The sequence below is a fragment of the Silene latifolia genome, chromosome 10, assembly GCF_048544455.1.
Source record: "Silene latifolia isolate original U9 population chromosome 10, ASM4854445v1, whole genome shotgun sequence".
Taxonomy (NCBI): Eukaryota; Viridiplantae; Streptophyta; class Magnoliopsida; order Caryophyllales; family Caryophyllaceae; genus Silene; species Silene latifolia.
Window position 1 is genome coordinate 96,224,929 of NC_133535.1, and position 23,792 is coordinate 96,248,720.

The window sequence follows — 23,792 nt, forward strand, 5'->3', positions numbered from 1 at the left end:
CGTCCTTAGCATCGCTGAAGAAAGAAAATAAAGGTGTAAATCGACAACGGTGCGTCCTTAGCACCACTGAGGAGAGAAAATAATAAATCGACAACGACACGCCCTTGGCATCGCTGAAGAAAAAAAATGTATAGATCGACAACGGCGCGTCCTTAGCACCGCTGAGGAGAGAAAATAATAGATCGACAACGACACGCCCTTGGCATCACTGAAGAAAATAAAGGTATAGATCGACAATGGCACATCCTTAGCACCGCTGAGGAGAGAAAATAATAGATCGACAATGACACGCCCTTGGCATTGCTGAAGAAAATAAAGGTATAGATCGATAACGGCGCGTTCTTAGCACCGCTGAGGAGATAAATCCGCTCGGGTCGTCGTAAGCGAAATTCCGATAAAGAGAAGAAGCCAATGAACTGTATTTAGTGATCATGTATTCTCTCGGGGAACAAAATGTCGTGGTCGTCTGTAGTCTATTGAAGAAAATGCTGATCCGGACGAAGAGAACGCCAAAACGGAGCCGTATGTTGAGGAAAAGGCGCATAAAGCCCGGGCCCACAAATAACGAACTTGTAACGAATTTTTGAGGAGAGCAGCTGAGGAAGAGGCGCAGCAAAAGCTGCGACCTTTGGAAGAGGCACAGCAAGTGTTGCGTCCTTTCCTGGGTTCGTCCCTGTCTAGGTAAAAACCCGACTTAAGTCGTGTTTTGTTTTTCATTTCAAAACACAAAACATTTTGTTTCTTCATAAAAACTCAACCAAATTTCGTCCAAAATTTGATCAAATCTCGCCATAAATCATGACTAACCAAGGTATGTGTCTTGTTCTTGCTTTATTTTGCATTTGAGCTTGAGTTTTGGGTCGAAAATTAGGGTTTATATACCCTTTATGTCGAAAATTTGGGGCTTTCATCCCAAATGGAATTGCCTCATGAAATTGACATTAGAAATGAGTAATTGGCCATGTTTGGAACATTACCATGTATCCCTTTCGAATTTTTGTCAAGTATTAAGGATTTGGGGTGAAGTGTGACGGTCTCTCTACTAAACCGTAAAACCTTTTGAAAATGACCCTAGGCTAGTCTATTTTTGATGAAACTTAGTGGTTTGGAACCCTTTATTAATGGGTAAACTTGCTATCATGCCGGATTTTTGATTTGTGACAGCTCCTCCGGGACACTTTTATATGGCATAATTAACATTGTAGCGAAATGCTACCGAATTTTTGACTCAAACCCGCAACTAGGTTTGAACTTAGACTCTTCTTGACCCATACTACCACATGTGTGGTTAGACTTGGAAAATTTGGCCAAAGATGGCTTAGAAACACCGCTTTTAGATGCTTGAAACGCTTGAAAATATGCTTAAAAACACGCTTAGCATTGCTTTATTTTCTTTGATTTGCAGAGGATGTTCCTTCTACGTCGGGCAGGGGCCCTATGGATACTGACGTTGAGCCTTCTATCGTCCGGGAGATGGAGGGGGACGTAGAGGAGGAGGAGGAGGCTGCGCGGAGGGCCAATGTAGGGCGAGGGGGCCGTCAGCTCGCAAGAGCACGTGAGTGGGCCTAGAAATGGGATGGTAGACATCTCTTTTGGGCAGCGGAGAGCCACCTGTCGTACAGGACGACGAGGAGTATGGTAAGCTTTCGGCTCGTTGTTTCTTCATTCATTTACTTCTTACGCACTTCCTTATTTATTCATTTCTTATCATTCCTTTGTGCTTAAGAAAGCTTTCTTTTGAATTGACGCAGGAAGCTGGGAACATGAGGTCCTTCTCCGGTTACACGACGATGATGGATGCCTTCAGGAAGCTGTCGGAGGAGGATAAGGCTATCATCGAGCAGGGATCGTTTGGTACCTTGGTAGGAGGCTGGAGGGAGATCAAGGAAAGAAAGATTCGGGCTAACCTTTGCCTAATTCTAGCCTTTCTTGATCGGTTCTGAGACACGACCTCGACTTTCCATATGCCTTTTGGGGAGATCGGGGTCACCTTAGAGGACTACGGCATGCTCTCGGGTCTCCCGTGTAGAGAGAAGCTATTGGTGTGGCCGTTGATGGCCGTGATAGTAGACTCGACCGAGGCGAGGAGTCTGATCGGCTGGAACCTGGCTGCGAGTGCGGCCCAGGTTCTTGGTTTGGTATCGAGTACCTACGTCAGGGACTACTTCGGCGGCAGGGTTCCGGCGAGAGTGAGGATGGATGGACGCATGGTGCCTCCACCGCCTTGTACAGCTGAGTAGAGGGCCCGTTTGTGGTTGTGGTGGTTCTTGTCTTCGATTTACCTCGGAGACAAGGGGGAGAGGCTGTCGATGAAGCTTCTTCCGTTTCTTGCTGACTTGAGTAGCCTAGGTCGTTGGGACTGGGTTACTCCTAGCTTTGCGGTCCTCACGCGCTACATAAGGGCCATGGTACGTCCAGAGTTGATGGAGAAGGGGACTTCTCCTACGACTGTCGATCCTTGACTTCTGTTGGAGGTATGAACCTTTCTTGAAAACATGAAAGATCATCATTTTTCATTTAAAATATATGAAAGTTCATTTTTATAGAAAATAATTTGTAATCATTATCATTTTGCCTGCAGGCATCGGTGTACTCCTACTTTCCTAGCTTCGCGCCCACGAGGGCGGCGGACATACCGAGGGCGTACCCGTCGTGAGGGACTGGATCGTGTGTCATCGGAAGAGTCAGCGGTCTTCTTATGATATTTGTCGGAGAGGCGTGAATGCCCTGAGCCTAGACAGCATAAGTGTCTTTGATCTTCACTTCACTTTTCTTTCTTTACTTAGAGACGATTCTAGGAATGACCCCTCGTTTTCTTGATTTAGTGGGTGCCCCGGCCTTGGGAGACCTACTCTGGGGCTCCGACCTTTGTGGCTCAAGTTCTCCATCCTCGGAGTTCGAGTCAGTTGTTGTTGATGATGCCCATGAGGCCTGTGTGGTACCTGGGTGAGCGTTTGGCTCGGCAGTGCTCCCGTGACGCTTTTACGGTTCCCATCGATCCTCCACGGACGATGTTTAGGGAGCCTTCAGAGGATGGGAAGACAGCGAACCTGGCTGGCGCGAGTGGTGACGCTCTCCTTCTTCCTGGTGAGGAGTACGCCGAGTTTGTTCACCGGAGGTTAGCCTACTAGCCGATGGTGGTAAGCATATTTACCGTTTGCTTGTCTTTGATAAAACTGATAAATGTTGAATAATTAGCAAAATACTGAAACACTTGAGCTTTTCAGGAGATCGAGGTGGCGGGCGTCGAGCCCACAGCTTTTCCATAGACACTGGAGTACACTACCTCGGCGGGCATGACGGTGATCTCAGAGATCCGGGATTTCAGCGAGGCGGTGACCGATGCTGGCTTGGACGAATGGCAGCACATTGTGAGGAGGGTAAGCCCCCAACTTTGGCTGTCTTTTGTATTTTATGCATTACATAGGAATCCATTTGCTTGAACTTTCTCTGTATTTGAATGAAGGTGGCACCGTCCAGGCACATGGAGTTGTGGAGGATGGCCTACCGGCTGCGAGCTACAACCATCGAGGCCCTCAGAGGTGGCTCGGGGCGTCAGGTATGAACCGTCCGTACCCGTTCTTTGTATTTTTTTATCTCCAATTTTGTGAGGGAAAGTAAAACATCACTCCTTTTCTTCTGTGTAGAGGGAGCGTGAGTTGGCGCAGTCCCAGGAGGAGACAGCCCGTTTGCTGAGAGAGGTCGAGACTAGAGACGCTGAGATCGCCGCCCTTGAGGCGACAATGGCTGAGCTGAGGGGTCGTCAGGACTAGTTTGCTGGCTGTCTGTTGTACATTTGTACTATTTTTTGATGTCATTTTGGGCAAGAGCCTGTGTTTTGATGTACATTTTGCATTTTTGGTTGTATATATGATGGCCTGCGTGCCTTTGCTGCTGGGTGTTTGCTGTATCTGTAGGTTAGCTTGGGAAAAAACATGTTTTGCATGTGACGATTTGCGCCGTCATGCTGCCAAAATTCACGTAGAAAATCACATAGCAAAAGCATAAAAAGAAAGGTCTTGGGTTAAACCTTGAAGCTTGCAGAAGTGCAGAAGTTGAGAGGTCCCAAGTTCGACTATCAGCTGGGGCGATGATCACTTGGCCACTGCAGCCCCTGAAGGGGGTGGCTTACATAGTCCATGTGGTGGTGCGGGAATGCATGGACCCGGGGGGATTCAACCCCTCGTCATCAAAAAAAAGAATTAAAATAAATTTAAGAATGGCCTAAATTAGCGCGAAAAAATGAAAAGAAAATGAAAAAAAAAATGCCCGAAAATGGACGAAATGACGCGACCGGACTGTAGGGAGTGCTGCTCCCTGAAAAAGAATTTAAAAGAAATGTCTAAGTGTATTAGAAACATTTTGAAAAGAGGGAGTGAAATGATTCCCCTAAAAAAAGAAAATAAAAAAAAACGAGTAAGTGTGCGTATTTGGCGAAAATGTCAATTTTGCCTCGAAAAACAAACCCGTAAAGATTAGGAAACATGAATTTGGTAATTATTCGGAATTACCGAAATAAAATCCCTATAGGAATAAGAAATTTTTACCAAAATAAAATTAGGAAAGATCCGCGACCGTCAAACGGAGAATCGAGCCTGGGGAAGAGGCGCAGCAGGAGCTGCGATCCTTCGAAGAGGCGCAACAACTGCTGCGTCTTTTCTGCAGCTTGTCTGTCCTCAACTGACACTAGGAAACAACGAATAGTATAAATAGAGACCTCGGTTTGAGCTTATATTCTCACAATTCTTTCTTCCTTGGCTTCGTTTATTACATAAAACCTCCTATATCTTTCTCAAATTTTACAAAGAAAATGGATGCCTTTGAAAATCGCATTAAGGAGTGGACGAATGAATTTACAAATGTGGAGAAACACGACATGGGTGCTTTCAATTTAGGATCCATCATAAGTTTGAAGCTAGTGAAGGTAATTAACCCCTTTTTGGATGCTTGTCTTGAATATTGGAATCCGAATTTTCATGTATTTGCCTTTCCGGGAGGCGAAATTTGTCCCTTTCCTGAAGAAATTGTTGCGGTTGGAGTATGGGATGCAGAAAGTGTTCCAGCTATACCTCCTAGCTATCAAGGCTATAAAAACAAATTTAGGGACTTGCTTGGACTGACCAAGGCTGAGGTAGATCGTCTTGTGACCTCAAAAGGTGTCTGTATGTTCGAATTTGTTGATCGATTTATAAATGGGGAGTACCCTACTATCTCTTATGCGGCGAGGCGTAGAGCCTATGGATTTTGCCTTCTTTATTGCTACGTCCTGCGAGGGCATGTGGACAAAGAGATGAGGGGTGACCCTCGATTTCTAGGCATAGTGGAGCAAATGGAACTGCGCAAGAGCCCAGCATGCTTGATCATAGGGCAGACCATTCTTGGATTGGACAACAGGAAGGCAAACCGCGAGCACCCATATCTTGGGAGTCCTATTATTTTACAGGTAAGAACCTGTCTCTTGTCTTATTCGGCCGTTTTTATTGCTTCCGTCCGTTTTTTTGTTTCGTTCGTTTTTTTTTTTCGTTTTTTTGGCCCGGTTTTGGATACTAACTTCCGTCCCCTTTTCTTTGCAGATCTGGCTGATGGAGAGACTGCGGTAGATCGAGCCCCCAGTTGACGTGATACGATATTGCTCCAGATCGATTGCGATGAGAACGAGGCTATATATGGTGGACTTCACTCGAGTTTGCAACTATTGGGAAAATAAACTGAAGAGTGAAGATGAGCCTTTGATCAGGTGGATAGTGCCTTGGTGGCATCTTAGGTCAGTGACTGAAGTATCATCATTGGACCCGACATGGTCAATTCGCGTTCCTGGCTTGGAGTTCATGGTTCATACATTTCCGGAAAGACTGATGAGCCAAATGGGCCTAAGACAGAAAATTCCGAAGCTATACGCTGTTCCTCAAACTGCCTTGGCGCATACTTCAGAGTCTTGTCGAGAGTGGGCTATTTGTTGGGCCCAAAGGAACATGTGGTTCATACCGGTTCCGGTTGGCTCTTTATGGATATCTGACTCATATCTGCAATGGAGGAAAGCTAACACCCCTGAGGAGCGTGAAAAGCTAAGGAAGCACGAGCCCGTAGACAACAAGATCCGTGAAGTGGCGAAGGAGAACCAAAAGTACTTGACTGAGGATGAAGAAGAGGCCGGATATTGGGTCGTTCGTCCGTCGAAAAAACCAAAGAATGCTCCTACCGGGAAGATGGTGGCGGATCGAAATGGGAATGTTAGACCGCGAGAATGACCGTTAGTGATTAGATCGGAAATAACGCAAGAGCGTCCCGCTCGTGGTCGAGACAAGAAATATGACAAGGATGACAAAGGCAAGGGAAAAATGGAAGAGTAGCCTTAGTCATTTTTAAATAGTATTATTTATTATTATTTTGAGTTGTAATAAACGGCGGGGTATTTAAAATCCTAGACTAGCATTTTAATTTTCAGCATTTTAAATTTATATGTATTTGGCGTACTACTATTATTTTAGGAATAATGAATAAAAGATTTATTAGTTAAGAAACTGTCATGAACTTTCTTTATTTATTCTTGTCGAATTTCAAATGCAACACGCAAATGTCCTTCTATTCACATTTTGAAATGACGGGTTGTGTCCTGTGAAGGATTGCCTACGTATTCATTAGAAAAAATGAAATCAAACCTTGTACGTAGTTCGAAAAAATGTAAAAGAATAATTGTTCAAAGCAAGAGCTTGTAACGAACTTAGAAAATAAGCGTGTGCTCTACTTACTCCTAAGGAAATACAATTCAATTTGATGATATGAGGATGTTAAAGTGTCAAAACGCAAGAGCGAAATGTCCTAAGCTTTAGCGGGCCGGGGGCCGTTTTTATTTCGTGTCGCAAGAGCGGCACGTGGTTCACGCGAGGCGCGTTTTGTCCTATTTCTAAGGGTAGTACCGTTTCAATTGGTCTAGGTTAGTTGGATTAGAAAACTCATTCCTGTCTAGGTCTGTGATCTTAACCGCAACCCCTGAAAGTATGGACTTGACCAAAAACGGTCCCGCCCAATTAGGTTTAAATTTTCCCCGTGGATTGATAGGTAAGAGAGCTCTGACTGACTTGAGTACTAAATCCCTTTCCTTGATATTTCTGGGCTTGACCCATTTGTTAAAGGCTCGTTTGATACGTGCCTGGTATGTCTTCACATTATGTAATGCGCGTAGCCTTCGTTCGTCAAAGAGGACGAGTTCATCATACTTATCTCTATTCCATTCAGCCTCTGGAATTTGACTTTCGAGTAGAATGCGTAGAGATGGGATCTCTAGCTCTACTGGTTGTACAGCTTCCATGCCGTAAGTCAAATAGAAAGGAGTAGCCCCAGTGGGCGTCCTGACTAACGTGCGATATCCCCACAACGCAAAGGGTATTTTGCTAGGCCAATCGCGATAATTGTCGATCATTTTCTTGAGGATTGTGACGACATTTTTGTTAGCTGCCTTTACCGTGCCATTACTTTGAGGTCTATTGTTGGAGCTTATTGAAGGAAATGTAGATTCATATACATAAAACATACTCATATATGTCTAAACTAATTTGTCATAAAATTAAAACGGATCTTATGCATGCAAACAATAATATAAATAGAGGAGAAATCATGTCCTTACATAGTAGATTTCGGCTATTAGGGCACAAGAGAGATCACCTTTCTCTTCTTGTTCTTGAGCTTTTCCAATGGAAGAACAAAGATCTAAGTGTAAGATCTCTCCCTATGTATTATACCCAAGGCTCCTCTTAATATAATTAATATTACAAATACTAGTTATAATATTAATCAAAGGTAGAAAATTGAACCAAAAATTTATAAAACACTTATATTATTTCGGTTTTATGAGAGAAGATGAGGAGGATTTTTCTTCTCTCTAGAACTTGATTTTGGATGATGATGTTAGAATGAAAATAATACACTACACTTAGTATATTATTAGGTAAAAATTATAGAAAAACAATGATAGTTTTTCTTCCCCAAAACCGTGTAAGAGGAGAGCTATTGGGGAGCCAATGCATGGAAAAATTGTTCTTCACAAGGAACAATAGGCTTGCATGCCTAGACTTGCTTTTTCATCATTATGTTTTATCAACTAAATAAAACAATTAACTAGCTTAATGCTCCCCAATTTTTCGGCACTTTACATAATATGGATCCCATATTATTTTTGTCAATTGTCAATGTGTCACATGTCATATGTGACATAAATATGTTATGTATTTTTAACATATTAAAAATCAACGTATTAATAAAAATACGTCACATACAAAAATCGACTTAGTAATATCATAATTACTTGTGCCAAAATATTTTACCAATTTATAAATTACAACAGATTGTATTTATAATAAATCATTCAATTCCGATTGTTTCTTTAAACAATAATTTCATCCGAGTAATGATACAATTCAATTACTCGGACCGTATCTTATTTAATCACATTTCAATATGATACGTAAATTTTACTTCCAAAATTGTCCGTCAATTTTCAAGTAATTTAATTAACTCGTAACATTATACGATTAATTAAATAATCAATTAAGAGTATTGCCCTTTAGGTATGACCTAGGGGTCAACGATCATCACCACCGTCACACGACAAGAATGTCAAACTCTAGTCACCAATCATTACCGATATATGTTGACCAGTTGACAAAAATAATATTACTTCCCAATTGTATTCTTAAAATGAGATTTAATAATGATATTTAAATCATGTGATCGCACTATTGTTGAGGACACATTTCCCAACAATCTCCCACTTGTCCTCGACAAGTGTGCGTCACCAATTCTCTTGTCCTATTACTATCTCCCACTCAATGCAAGGTGTCTTTCAGGTCGTACTTGCAAGTGATCATATCGAGAGTGGTTTCCTCGATCCGGAGAATAACGATTGACCGGATTTATCCACTGGATACCTTCCGAGCGTGGCCACGCATTTCCAGTTCATTGCTCCTCGAGTGGCCCCGAGATATTGTTATAACCCCGACTAGGGGTGGACAATTCCTATCGCACTCATTCCCTTCGACTAGCCACACCATCATAACCCAAAATATGCCCATTTGACCCCATTTACGAAGGTCGTAGTAACACAAATCAAAGTTAATCTGAAATTGTGCCATCTTAGGCGAATAGTCTCTAGTCAAAAGAATCGACTCATTCGAATACTATAGTAGCTCTCGCCACGACCAGGCTATATAAATTTGCCGAACTCTATAAGCGGTCATAAGGCCCGACAAAATGTTCCTAAAACAGATGCACCGCCTATGTGATCGACTAGTCATCTCACATGACTGTATGGCACTTGAACTTGCCATCAATCGCCTCACACTCTAGTCACTTCGAGACGTCACCTCATATAAGTAACTATGGGCAAAACAATGTTAATCCATGTTCACTTTAACGGGGTTCAATTGTCTCTACAACCCGTTTGGATGTAACAAAGTATAAATTAAGGATAAAAGACAAATGCGATTATGAACATGAACAAAAACAACACTTTTATTTCATTTCAAAATCTAACAAAAATTTGGTACACGTTTAAGTCCCATGGACGCAACATGCCCATCATGCTTAGCTGCGATAAAGGCTTGGTGAGCGGATCGGCTATGTTGTCATCCGTCCCAACCTTACAAATCGCAATTTCCTTTCTTTCAATGAAATCTCTTATTACATGATACTTTCTAAGTACATGTCTAGATCTATTACTAGACTTTGGCTCCTTAGCTTGGAAGATCGTCCCACTATTATCACAATAAAGAGTGATGGGATCATCGGCGGTAGGTACTACTTTTAGACCTTCCGTGAATTGCTTGATCCACATAGCTTCCTTGGCGCTTCGATGCCGCTATGTACTCAGCCTCCGTTGTCGAATCCGCTGATTCTGACTTCCTTGAAGCTTCTCCAACTTACGGCACCACCATTGAGCATGAAAACAAAACCAGCTTGTGATTTCATGTCATCTCTATCTCTTTGAAAACTTGAGTCCGTGTATCCTGTAACACGCAACTCAATGTCTCCTCCAAACACAAGGATAGAGTCCTTAGTTCTTCTCAAGTACTTAAGGATGTTCTTGACAAAGAATCCAGTGACTCTCACCTGGATTTCCTTGATATCTACTCGTCATGCTCAAGGCATACGAGACATCGAGACGTGTGCATATCATGGCATACATGATTGATCCAACAAATGAAGCGCGTAAGGGATCAACTTCATGCGTTCAACATCATGGGGTTCGGAGGGACATTGAGTCTGGCTCAATATCGTTCCGGTTACCATAGGTACCAAACCCCTTTTGGATTTGTCCATGCTGAATCGTCGAAGAATCTTATCAACATAAGACTCTTGACTTAGTGCCAATATCCTCTTGGGTCTATCTCTATAGATCCGGATACCTAATATGCGTTGTGCCTCTCCTAAATCCTTCATTTGGAAGTGGTTACCTAACCACTTCTTAACAGAAGACAACATTGGAATATCATTTCCAATGAGTAGTATGTCATCGACATACAAGATTAGGAACACAACATTGCTCCCACTGAATTTCATGTATAAACATGGTTCCTCAACATTTCGAGTGAAACCATTTTCTTTTATAACATGATTGAATCGATGATTCCAACTTCTAGATGCTTGCTTAAGACCATAAATGGATCTCTTAAGCTTGCACACTTTGTTAGGATTTTTAGAATCAACAAAACCTTCGGGTTGTATCATGTACACCTCCTCTTCTAAATGCCCATTTAGAAAAGCGGTTTTGACATCCATTTGCCATATTTCATAATCATGAAATGCGACAATCGCTAACAAATCCGTATGGATCTTAGCATGGCTACGGGGGCGAAGGTTTCATCATAATGGAGACATTGGACTTGGGTAAATCCTTTTGCCACTAGCCTAGCTTTGTAGACATCGTCATGTCCTTCTATGCCATTTTTGACCTTGAATATCCATTTGCATTGGAGGGGTTTGCCCCTTTAGGCAAATCTACCAAGTCCCAAACTTGGTTTTCAAGCATAGAATCCATTTCGGACTTCATGGCTTCAAGCCATAAGGTGGAATTAGGACTAGAGATTGCGGCCTTGTAGGTGGCGGGCTCGTCACTTTCCATAAGCAACACATCGAGCGTTCCATCTTCTTCGATAAGTCCCACATATCGATCGGGATGGCGAATAACTCGGCCCGTCCTTCTTAGTGGAGGAGGTGCAACCGCGTTAGACGACGAAGGAACATCTTCTTGCGTCTCTATCTCGGTTTGTGGCTCTTGAACTTCGTCAAGTTCAAAATTTCTCCCACTCTGTCTCTTAGAAATAAATTGACTTTCTAAGAAGACAGCCTCACTAGACACAAACACTTTGTTTTCTTGAGGTTTGTAGAAGTAGTAACCTCGAGAGGTCAAAGGATAACCTACAAAGATGCATTTTTCGGATCTTGGGGCAAGCTTATTGTCGGGTTTAGCCTTCACGTAAGCATCACATCCCCAAATTTTCATATAGGATAGATTAGGAACCCTTCCTTTCCATGTCTCAAATGGAGTCTTTTCGGTGGCCTTAGTGGGACTATTATTTAAAGATAGAATTGCGCTTGATTGCAAATCCCCAAAACGAGTTCGGTAACTCGGTTTGACTCATCATGGATCGAACCATATCAAGTAGGGTTCGATTCCTCCTTTCGGCAACACCATTCAGTTGTGGTGTTCCGGGTGGAGAAAGTTGTGATATAATGCCACAACCTTTCAAGTGTGAATCAAATTCAAGACTAAGGTATTCACCACCACGATCGGATCGTAGTGCCTTAATCCTTTTGTTCAATTGGTTCTCTACTTCGTTTTGGAATTCCTTGAATTTCTCAAATGCTTCACTCTTGTGTTTCATTAAATAGATATACCCATATCTACTCAAGTCATCGGTGAAGGTTATAAAGTAGTCATAATTACCACGAGCGGTGATACTCATTGGTCCGCATACATCGGTGTGTATGAGTCCCAATAGCTCACTAGCTCGTGTCCCTTTACTGCTAAAAGGATTACGAGTCATTTTGCCAAGTAGGCAATATTCGCATGTACCAAATGATTGATAATCAAAAGGTGTAATCACATTAGTTGAAATTAATCTTTTGATGCGATTCTCGTTTATGTGACCTAATCGACAATGCCAAATGAACGCTTCACTTGGGTCACTTGTTTTGAGTTTCTTTGATTGAATGTTATAAATATCATTAGTCGGTTTTGAGGTCTCTAAAATGTAAATGCCATTTATGGAAGAAGCTTGGCCAATAACCAAATCATTCCTAGAAATAGAGCAACGATTGTTCTTAATGACAAAACAAAAACCGTCCATGTCTAGCATGGCGATTGAAATAATGTTTTTAGAGAGCGTAGGAACATAAAAACAATTATGCAAATACAACTCAAAACCGTTTGGCAAAGCTAGAACATAAGTTTATTTGGATTCGGCCGCTACCCGAGCTCCATTTCCAAGTCAAAGATCCACATCTCCCTTGCTAAGCTTCTCCACATCTCTTAAACCCTGTAAATGATTACAAAGGTGAGAACCACAACCGGTATCTAGTACCCATGTCGTAGTGGAAGTATAATTTATATCAATAACATAAATTTCTTTAGGAATTGTACCTTTTGGAGTAATGAGTCCTTCCCTTATATTTCGCAAATACATAGGGCAATTCCTAAGCCAATGTCCCATGCCATAGCAATAATGGCACTCATCATTAACTTGCTTGAAGTTTTTGATTTTCTTTCCTTTCTTCTTGAACCTCTTGCCCTTTGAAGCAAGAACTTGATTGCTAGAGCTCCCACTAGCTTTGGCATCCTTATCTTCCAGAGATAAAGACCCTATAGATTGTATGAGGTAGTCTTCCTGAGACGGACTCACACGAGGTCTAGTAGTAGTGGGTGGTTTAGAAGTGGTGATGAAATTAAGGTTTCCATCCGAACCTATCCCGAAATGAAGTTCTCTAGTTGTATCGAAATTATTGTTGGAGCATACGTCGTCAAGAACATGGTGATATGACTCAATGGTTATCGGTGCGGTAGCATTTGATGGATTCATTGTAATGCACTACAAATATGGAGGAAAGGAAATATTAACATTTGTCTTTTTTTTTTTTTTTTTAAATCATACTTGCAAATTTAACAAGATATGAACATTTATATAGTGACCTCTACCCAACTATAATAAATGATTCCAAGACCCAAATTCATATCAACTTAGGCACGGGGTAGCCGATGAAACCCTCATCAATATAACTCGGTGGATTAACCTTTTAATCGATTCTACTTTTAGAACTCTTGGTCGATAAAATTACTCTAATATTTATCTATAGCCCAAAACACATCAACAAGGGCACGGGGTAGCCGATGAAACCCTTATCAATTACTTTTGTTGAGTTCAATCCAAATTTCGAATAAATGTGTCCATTATCCAAACCCATATTAATTTAGGCACGGGGTAGCCGATGAAACCCTCATCAATATGAATTCGGTGGATTAGACATTTATCACCCACTTCCCCTACGTAACAAGGTTTGTACCCCGGGGTAGCCGAGTGCACTCCCTCGCGAAATAGGTTTTCATGGTTTCTACTATTTGGTAAGGCTATGTCTCAATTAGTTGTTTTAGCGAGAGGTCATGTCAATTTATTATCTATCACGTTTTAAGTGAACTAAAGCGGTGAACTACGATAACTCGAATTGACACGGTCGATAAACTCGATAAAATAACAATGCATGTTTAGTTATGGCGATTTAGCGATGCATGTGACATAAAATAAAATGCAAGCATAAAGATAAATAAATCCTAGTATGGCCTTTCCTAAAATAGAAAAACTATTAATCTATTACATATTCGGAAACCAACTCCATTGGTCCCTTGAACTTCGGTTGTGGCACGCATCTCGAGGTAACACCGTCTTTATGTATCGCCATTCTTAAAGAAATCCGTCTTTTGGAATCTCCGGAATGAATAAAATTACATAATAAATTACATAATTTCCTATTATACATTTGTAACTAAAATAAAATAAATCTATTAAATTACAAAATGGTGATACGAGATCACAATAAAAATTACAACCGAATCGATATTCCCATACATTTCGGGAAATACCAATTAAAATCTAAGGCCATACTAAGTAAAATTACATAATTCAAAATTACATAAATTAAAATTATGACAATCATAAAGAAAAATGCAGCATTATAATATGTATGAACATGCTCAATTTTTATGCTAAATCGCCTTTTAATTAGCCAATATCGTATATTACTCGGTTTTTACGGATTTGCGTGATTTCAACATTTTATAATCACAAAAATGCATAAACTCATATTTATGCATAAGTTAATTACCCTAACCTCTTAGGACTCAAAATATAGTCTTCACTAATAATTTGACCATAATTAACCCTTATTTATAAAATTGTTCATAAATGGACCAAAAATACAAAATTAAGCCATTAAACTTCAAATAAATCGAAAAATTTCAAATAAATTCAAAATTTGAAATTTAAATTCATGAACATTCTGGAAAAATTACATGACACTCATAATGTTCAAAATCTTAGGTTAAAAATTTCGAAATTTTTCCGGAAAAACAATGTTGCGGTTTATCGATATTTAATAAAATAATCATAAAAACAAGGGAAAAATTATTTTCATTAACTTTTCAATTTTAGATCTGAAAAATATAATAAAATGCAACATTAGACGTTTTTCCTAAGTCATAGATTATGTTTTATTAATTTTTCACTAATAATGTCACTATTTATGCTATTTTTCTTCAAAAATTCATAAATCATGCAAAAAGACTTCTTTATAGCCAATTATTTTACACACATCTTGTAAAATTGCATGTGACAACATATTAATTTTCTATGACCAGATTCGAAATTTAACTCATATTAACCTATTTTTCACTTAAATCCGAATTTAATAATGAAAAATTCATTTTTCGAGTATAACAAGTCCAAAAATTATGAAAATTTACAGGTTATCTCAAAATAATATATGTAACAACATATCCAAAAACCAAGTGAAAATTCGAAGTATAGCTATTTTTAGACCAAAAATGACATTTTTACTCATAAAATCACATTTAAATGCCATTATTGCAAATCATGAACAATAAAAATCCGAAAAATTAACCAAAATATCCTAAAACATTTTAGGACCAGAAATATTAACATGCATGTAATAATTTCGTGATATATCATAATAACACAAATTTTACAAGTTTTATTTTGTTATTCATATAACTCGGAAAAACTTTTAACCAATTTGCATGCAAACAACCGTGGCTCTTGATACCGATTGAAGGAAATGTAGATTCATATACATAAAACATACTCATATATGTCTAAACTAATTTGTCATAAAATTAAAACGGATCTTATGCATGCAAACAATAATATAAATAGAGGAGAAATCATGTCCTTACATAGTAGATTTCGGCTATTAGGGTACAAGAGAGATCACCTTTCTCTTCTTGTTCTTGAGCTTTTCAAATGGAAGAACAAAGATCTAAGTGTAAGATCTCTCCCTATGTATTATACCCAAGGCTCCTCTTAATATAATTAATATTACAAATACTAGTTATAATATTAATCAAAGGTAGAAAATTGAACCAAAAATTTATAAAACACTTATATTATTTCGGTTTTATGAGAGAAGATGAGGAGGATTTTTCTTCTCTCTAGAACTTGATTTTGGATGATGATGTTAGAATGAAAATAATACACTACACTTAGTATATTATTAGGTAAAAATTATAGAAAAACAATGATAGTTTTTCTTCCCCAAAACCGTGTAAGAGGAGAGCTATTGGGGAGCCAATGCATGGAAAAATTGTTCTTCACAAGGAACAATAGGCTTGCATGCCTAGACTTGCTTTTTCATCATTATGTTTTATCAACTAAATAAAACAATTAACTAGCTTAATGCTCCCCAATTTTTCGGCACTTTACATAATATGGATCCCATATTATTTTTGTCAATTGTCAATGTGTCACATGTCATATGTGACATAAATATGTTATGTATTTTTAACATATTAAAAATCAACGTATTAATAAAAATACGTCACATACAAAAATCGACTTAGTAATATCATAATTACTTGTGCCAAAATATTTTACCAATTTATAAATTACAACAGATTGTATTTATAATAAATCATTCAATTCCGATTGTTTCTTTAAACAATAATTTCATCCGAGTAATGATACAATTCAATTACTCAGACCGTATCTTATTTAATCACATTTCAATATGATACGTAAATTTTACTTCCAAAATTGTCCGTCAATTTTCAAGTAATTTAATTAACTCGTAACATTATACGATTAATTAAATAATCAATTAAGAGTATTGCCCTTTAGGTATGACCTAGGGGTCAATCGATCACCACCGTCACACGACAAGAATGTCAAACTCTAGTCACCAATCATTACCGATATATGTTGACCAGTTGACAGTAACAATATTACTTCCCAATTGTATTCTTAAAATGAGATTTAATAATGATATTTAAATCATGTGATCGCACTATTGTTGAGGACACATTTCCCAACACTTGTGTCCTCCACAAATTTGTGTGATAACATTTGTAAATCTCTTACAGGTTCACAAGGGTATAATTCGTATTTTAATCAGTTGATTAACGATTACCTAATAACGGTTGGCTTGCTAGAAAGTTTGACGTTATTATCATACAGATGGCGGTGATCAACTGGTTCCTAAAGGTCACACCTAAAGGATGTGTTTGGGAGATGTGGTTTTGGAAATGTAATCACATTGATGCCTTATATGACTAAACAGTTAGTCAATGTGTTGATGAGACAATTATTTAATGAAGATTAAATAATATTAGTTGAGACGAATTAACTGTCAATTCGTAAAAATTGAATATAATAAGTTATATTTAATTAATGTATATAATGTTAGCTTGGACGAATTAATATGTTAATTCGTACTTAAATGTAATCAGTTATATTTAATCAACAAGATGAATGTGTCATAGTGGTAATAGTAAGGGTACTCAAACCAAGAGGTTATGGGTTCGATCCTCACTAGATGACAATTTATATTTAACACATTTTATACATTTTTGGAATAACCGAAAATAAGGAAATTATACTCCTTATTATTTCGGTATGTGGGCCGAAAATAAGAAGAAAAAAAACCTTTTCCTCTTCTCTTGTTTTCACGGTTTAAGAGGGAGAGTTAGGTTAATTTTCTAACCTAATTTTTCCATCTCATTCTTGCCTCCATCTCATCAGAAGAAAAACACAAAAACCTAAAAATTAATTAGTTAATTTTTGGATCGATTCTAGCATAATCAAAGGGCATTTCTCATATCGTCTTCGGTGCAACTGATAGGCGAATATCAACTTTGATATTGTTCTTAGGCCGTTTTTGCTAGGACCGAAGGTTATTTCTTAATCCTTTACAATTTTGTTTATGCAATTTATTTTATGACTAGTTTCATCATGTTATAATTCGTTATAGTCCTTAAAATTAAAGGGATGCATACAGATAAATCCCACAAGTGGCATCAGAGCCAAGGCCACGAATTTTAATTTTGATGATTTTCATAAAAATTGTTTGTATAAAACATTAGGGTTTCGAAAAAAAAAAGGATTTCGGGTTAAAAAAAAAAAAATTGCCGAAAGTTTTTTTTTTTAGCCGTCTGTTTTTTTTTTGTTTTTCCCTTTGTTTTTGATGATTTATTTCCATTTGATTCATACATATTATTGTTTTAATCAGTTAAGATGATAATAAAATGAATTTGTAGATACTTTGATTTAATTCGGATTAAATTAAATTGTAAATGGAATCATCATGTTGATGATATAAAGTTCGTTTTGCTATATAGTTTTTAGCATATACGGTTAATCACGTTTCATTAATTTATATGCTAATCGTGTTCTAATAGCAACTGTAAACGATCTTTCTTCATCTTATTTTTGTTTTAGGGCAATTTTTTGCCGCAAGAAAATTTGTTGACGGCTGCTTTTTTAGGGTTTGCCGAGAATCAAAAAGAAAATTTTTTTTTCTGTTTTTTGTTGCGTTTTTTCTTGAATTGCCGAGCCAAAATTAAAAAAAAAAAAAATTCTGTTTTTTTTTGTTTTTTGCAATGTATGATAAATAATTGTGAAGCGGTTCATAATTCTTAGATACCTAATTATTTTAAAGCAGTTTAAAATATTGTTGGATTAAATTCATATTACAAGTTTAATATGAATTAAGATTGAAATTAATTTGATTAATTGAGGAATTGTCACTTAATTTGATAATTTAAATAGGTGGTTTGGAAAATTAATCTACATAATTAAAGAATTATGTCTTGTATGTTTAATTTAATTTTAGTTGATGCATTTTATTTTTGTTGAATGAATCGTTGAATGAATTTATTTACGTATTTTTGCAATCGGTTGTAATTTGTAATACTTAGTGTGGCCTTAGTTAATTATGTTTTCGTAATGAAGGAAACATAATTTTTATGTAATTATGAGATCTCGAATCTCCTTTATTTTTTCTTTAGTTTTGGGTTTTGAAATTAGAATGTAATAAATAGGTTTATTATGTAAATTTATTTATTGTAATTTTCAAAGAAGACGATGGAGATTGGAGCTCCCACCCGCTACATGGATCAAGATGGAACATCGAGACAAGCTTCTCGGGTCCAAGGATGGATTCCAAATTTGTATTTAATGTTCATTTTGATAGGATAGGCCACACTAGGACTTTTTATTGTTTTTACGTTTTTCATTCCTATTGCTTTTCATTCACATGATAGTTTATGCATCATATTCCGCCTAAAACCAAACCACCTACTACTAAAATGCATGAAAATTGACACATATAGGTTGTATGTTAGTTTTCATGGACATACAGATGTCACATATTTTTTTTAAGCCATCACCTTAGTTTATTCATTCACGCATGCTAGATATTAGTTCATTTAAAATGAATTAAAATAAAGTTGATGGGATCTTCCTCTAAAACGGAAATTGAGATTAGTCTTTATAAGGGCAAACAACTATGAATCCATTCTTCGTCGGTAGGCATAATATGACCCCTTCTACGTTGGGTAAGTAGTTTGTGTTGACTTAGTTTATCTTAACATTATAGTCCGAAGAGTTTCTCGTGATTATGATGGACTAAAGATAGAATTTACAGAAATTTATCGACCAGGAATTCTAACGGTAGAATTAGCTAAAAGGTTAGCTTATCAATTTACAGATAATTGAGTCTTGGGATCATTTATATAATTCTTGAGGGAGGTCAATTGTATAAATGTTTTGAGTCTTCGCGTTATGACAATAGTTCATTAGACTTAAAATTATAAACGATGCACATGCTTATTATTTTTATTCTTCTTCTCGCAGTGTAGAACACGTTTATTTTGATAATACTGTTACAACAAAATGGCTGGAAATAACGCAATCCCAATGCCTAGTGCCACACTTGGACGTGAGTCCTGGCTGAAAGCTTTCATGGACCACATGAATCAGAACACGCGACTGAAAAATGATGGGTCCAACTTTGCGGACTGGGAGGCAGCACTACGGAATGCTTCTATTGCTGACGGTAAGCTCAGGTACTTAACTGAGCCAATACCGGTAAACCCAGGCCCCAATGCAGGAGTCAACGAGACAGTTGCTTATAGTGACTTCGTTATGGAAGCGGGTGCGATAAAGAACGTACTCATATTTGCAATGGAAACCAATTTGTAGAGACGCTTCATTGCTCAGGGTGCAAACAAGATTTTCACCACGCTCACTAACGAGTTCTCAAAAGCACCGAGGATCGTTACTTATGAGCATACCTGTCGCTTCTTTGATGCGAAACTCCAAAAGGGCCAACCGGTTAGCCCACACATTCTTAACATGATTGAGAATGTCGAGAAATTGGAGGCACTTGATTGCAAAATCAGTGAGAGCATTGTCATTGACCGAATGCTTCATTCTCTTCACGATGATTTTGCCCTTTTCAGGGCGAACTACTACATGAATGACTTGAAAAAGAGTCCTCATGAGCTACACTCCCTTCTCGTACAGACCGAGAAGGATATGAAATTGAGTGGGAGCATGAAGCAGGATGTTCTCATGATTTCCAACAAGGGTAAAGGTAAGGGCAAGGCTCATGGCGACCTAGCTGTAGGTAAGCCAAAGTTTAAAAAGCCAGGAAACGGTAAGAGTGGGCCTGGTGAGACTAGTGGCTCACAGGGCAAGGCAAAGAGCAAGGGCGGTGACATAGAGTGCCACCATTGTCACAAGACTGGACATTGGAGGAGGAACTGTCCCGTCTACCGTGAGGACATCAAAGCAGGCCGCGTCGTTCCTGTTGGTATGTCATCTTATATTCATATGATTGAGATTAACCATTCAAGTTTCGGAACTTGGGTACTTGATACTGGTTGTGGTTCTCATCTGTGTAATCATTTGCAGGGCCTAAAGAACATCATACCTCTCGAAAAAGGTGATGTGGACCTGCGAGTCGGGAATGGAGCACGAGTTGCAGCTGTCTCGAAGAGAACATATGTAATCCAACTCCCTAGTGGTTTTGAATTATTTTTAAATAACTGTTACTATGTACCCAGTTTGTCTAAGAACATTATTTCTGTTTCCGTACTTGCTAAAGACGGTTTTGCATTTTCAATAAAGGATAATAGCTGTATTTTCTCTTTCAATGAAATGATTTATGGCAAAGCAGTTTACATGAATGGAATTTACATCTTAGATCAAACCACGGAAGTATTACACATGAATAATAAGAAGTTAAAGGTTGGTGACAAAGATCAAACCTATCTATGGCATTGTCGAATGGGACACATAAATGAGAAACGCGTAAAGAAACTCGTCGATAATGGGACTATTCCCGCATTCGATTTTTCTACATATGGCACGTGTGAATCATGTCTCATTGGCAAAATGACTCGAATTTCCTTCAAAGGTGTTGGAATGCGCGCTAGTGACCTATTAGGACTCATACATACTGATGTTTGTGGACCTATGTCAATTACCGCTAGAGATGGCTATAGATATTTTATCACTTTCACGGACGATTTGAGTAGATATGGATATGTCTACTTAATGAAGCATAAAAGTGAGTCCTTTGAGAAATTCAAGGAATACCAAAACAAGGTTGAGAACCAACTGGGTAGAAAGGTTAAAGCACTCCGTTCAGATCGAGGTGGCGAATATCTTTCAAATGAGTTTGATCAACACCTTAAAGACTGTGGAATCGTTCTACAGTTAACTCCACCTGGAACACCTCAATTAAATGGTGTGTCTGAACGGAGAAATCGAACCTTACTTGATATAGTTCGATCCATGATGAGTCACACGGTTGTGCCTGATTCATTATGGGGTTTTGCTCTTTTGTCAGCTGCTCTTATACTTAACCGAAGTCTGACTAAAGCTGTCGATAAGACTCCATATGAAATGTGGAAGGGAACGGTCCCTAACTTGTCCATTATTCGGGTTTGGGGCTGCGAGGCTTATGTCAAGTGGAGACACGAGGATAAGCTCGGCCCGCGATCGGTCAAGACATACTTTATAGGTTATCCAAAAGGAACATTTGGTCATTACTTCTATGCGCCTACCGAACATCGAGTTTTTGTTGCGGCTAGTGCGACGTTCTTAGAGAAAGAATTTCTCGAGAATAAGACGAGTAATAGAACCTTCGATCTATCGGAGATTCTAGAACCAACAACCGAGGAACAGATGGAGGAAGTTGTTCCTCCAACTGATGATACGGTTAATATTCCTGAGGAACCTAGGAGGTCGGGTAGAGTCTCTCATCCTCCGGACAGATACATTGGTATGGTCGAGGAGAATGACGTTTTACTCCTAGAGAGTAATGAACCCGCTACCTATAAAGGTGCTATGGCCTGTTCCGACTCAAAGCTATGGCTCGAAGCCATGCAATCCGAGATGGACTCCATGTATGAGAATAACGTATGGGATCTAGTTGATTTACCTAATAAGGTAAAACCTCTACAGTGCAAATGGCTTTACAAGATAAAGCATTCTGTAGACGCGCAACTAGATACCTATAAGGCACGACTAGTGGCAAAAGGTTTCACTCAAGTGAACGGATTGCATTATGATGAAATTTTTGCACCTGTAGTCATGCTACGTTCCATTCGGATAATCTTAGCGATTGCCGCTTTTCATGATTATGAAATTTGGCAAATGGATGTGAAAACCGCCTTCTTAAACTGTTATTTGGAGGAAGAGTTATACATGGTGCAACCCGAAGGTTTCATAGATCCTGAACATCCTAAGAAAGTATGCAAGCTTAAGCGTTCCATTTATGGACTTAAGCAAGCTTCTCGGAGTTGGAATCATCGTTTCGACCAGGTGATAAAAGAGTATGGTTTCACTCGATCGGTCGAAGAACCATGCTTATATATCAAGTCGAGTGGAAGCAAGATTGTATTCTTGATATTGTATATCAATGACATACTCTTGATTGGGAATGACATTCCTCTCCTATCATCGGTTAAAGAATGGTTGAAGAACCATTTCCAGATGAAAGATCTGGGTGAGGCACAACGCATTTTAGGAATCCGTATCTACCGAGATAGATCACGACGGACGTTATCACTTAGTCAGGAGTCTTACTAGGATAAGATTCTTGAAAGGTTCAGCATGACCAACTCCAAGAAGGGGAACCTTCCAATGACGTTTGGGATGTAGTTGAGCTAGTCTTAGTCACCCACAACGCCTGAAGGGATTGAGCGCATGAGTCGTGTTCCTTATGCATCTGCAATAGGATCAATCATGTATGCCATGATATGCACACGTCCAGACGTGGCATATGCATTGAGTATGACGAGTCGGTGCCAAAAGAATCCATGTACCTACGGAGGACTAAGGATTGGGTATTGACTTATGGAGGAGATACTAAGCTATGCGCAATCGGTTACGCAGATGCTAGCTTCCAAACGGATCGAGATGATTAGAAATCTCAGTATAGATTCGTTGTTACTCTTAATGGTGTTGCGGTCAGCTGGAATAGTTCCAAACAGGAAGTTGTAGCAGATTCTACTACTGAGCCATTGAAATATGATAAGCATAGAGGGCACGTTATTTCCATGAGAGCTAAACGTGTACCTGAGTTATAGTAGTTGATTATGAATTCGATACGTTATCTTTTTCATATACTATTTATAACTTCATCGTTTTTTTATAATATTTTGTTTTTCATGTGGATTGTACTGACAACATTGAACACCACAAAGTGAACTGAATTACATTATATTTGTTTTGGTCCGTAATCGCCTACAAGAGCTGATAACTCTGGCTATTATATTGTGCAATCGATTGATGGTGGGTTCAACGAGCCATAAGTCAAATGGTTGACTGATCGTTCACAAATACGAGATTATAACGATACCTCGTAGGACAAATTTTTGTGACAACGTAATGGAGTCCTAAATGTTTAATAACATTCGGTGCCAAGTCGTGGATAGGACATCCATTGTGTTCCTAGAGTCGATTCTTTTGACTATCGACTGTCTCTTGAGATTAAGGCAGTTTTTGGGTGACTTTGGTTTCGTTCTCACGGTCTGCCGTAACTGGAGGCTAAGTAGATTTTTTCTGGGTCATTTCATACGTGCTTACATCTGCAGGATTCGAGTTGAGGAAAATATCCAACCCTTATCGGGTATAGTTATTTTTCGGGGCCACTCGAGGAGTTGTAATCAAAATGCATGGCCATGCTCGAATGATGATTCGTTTATCAGTTAAGTTACTCTCTAG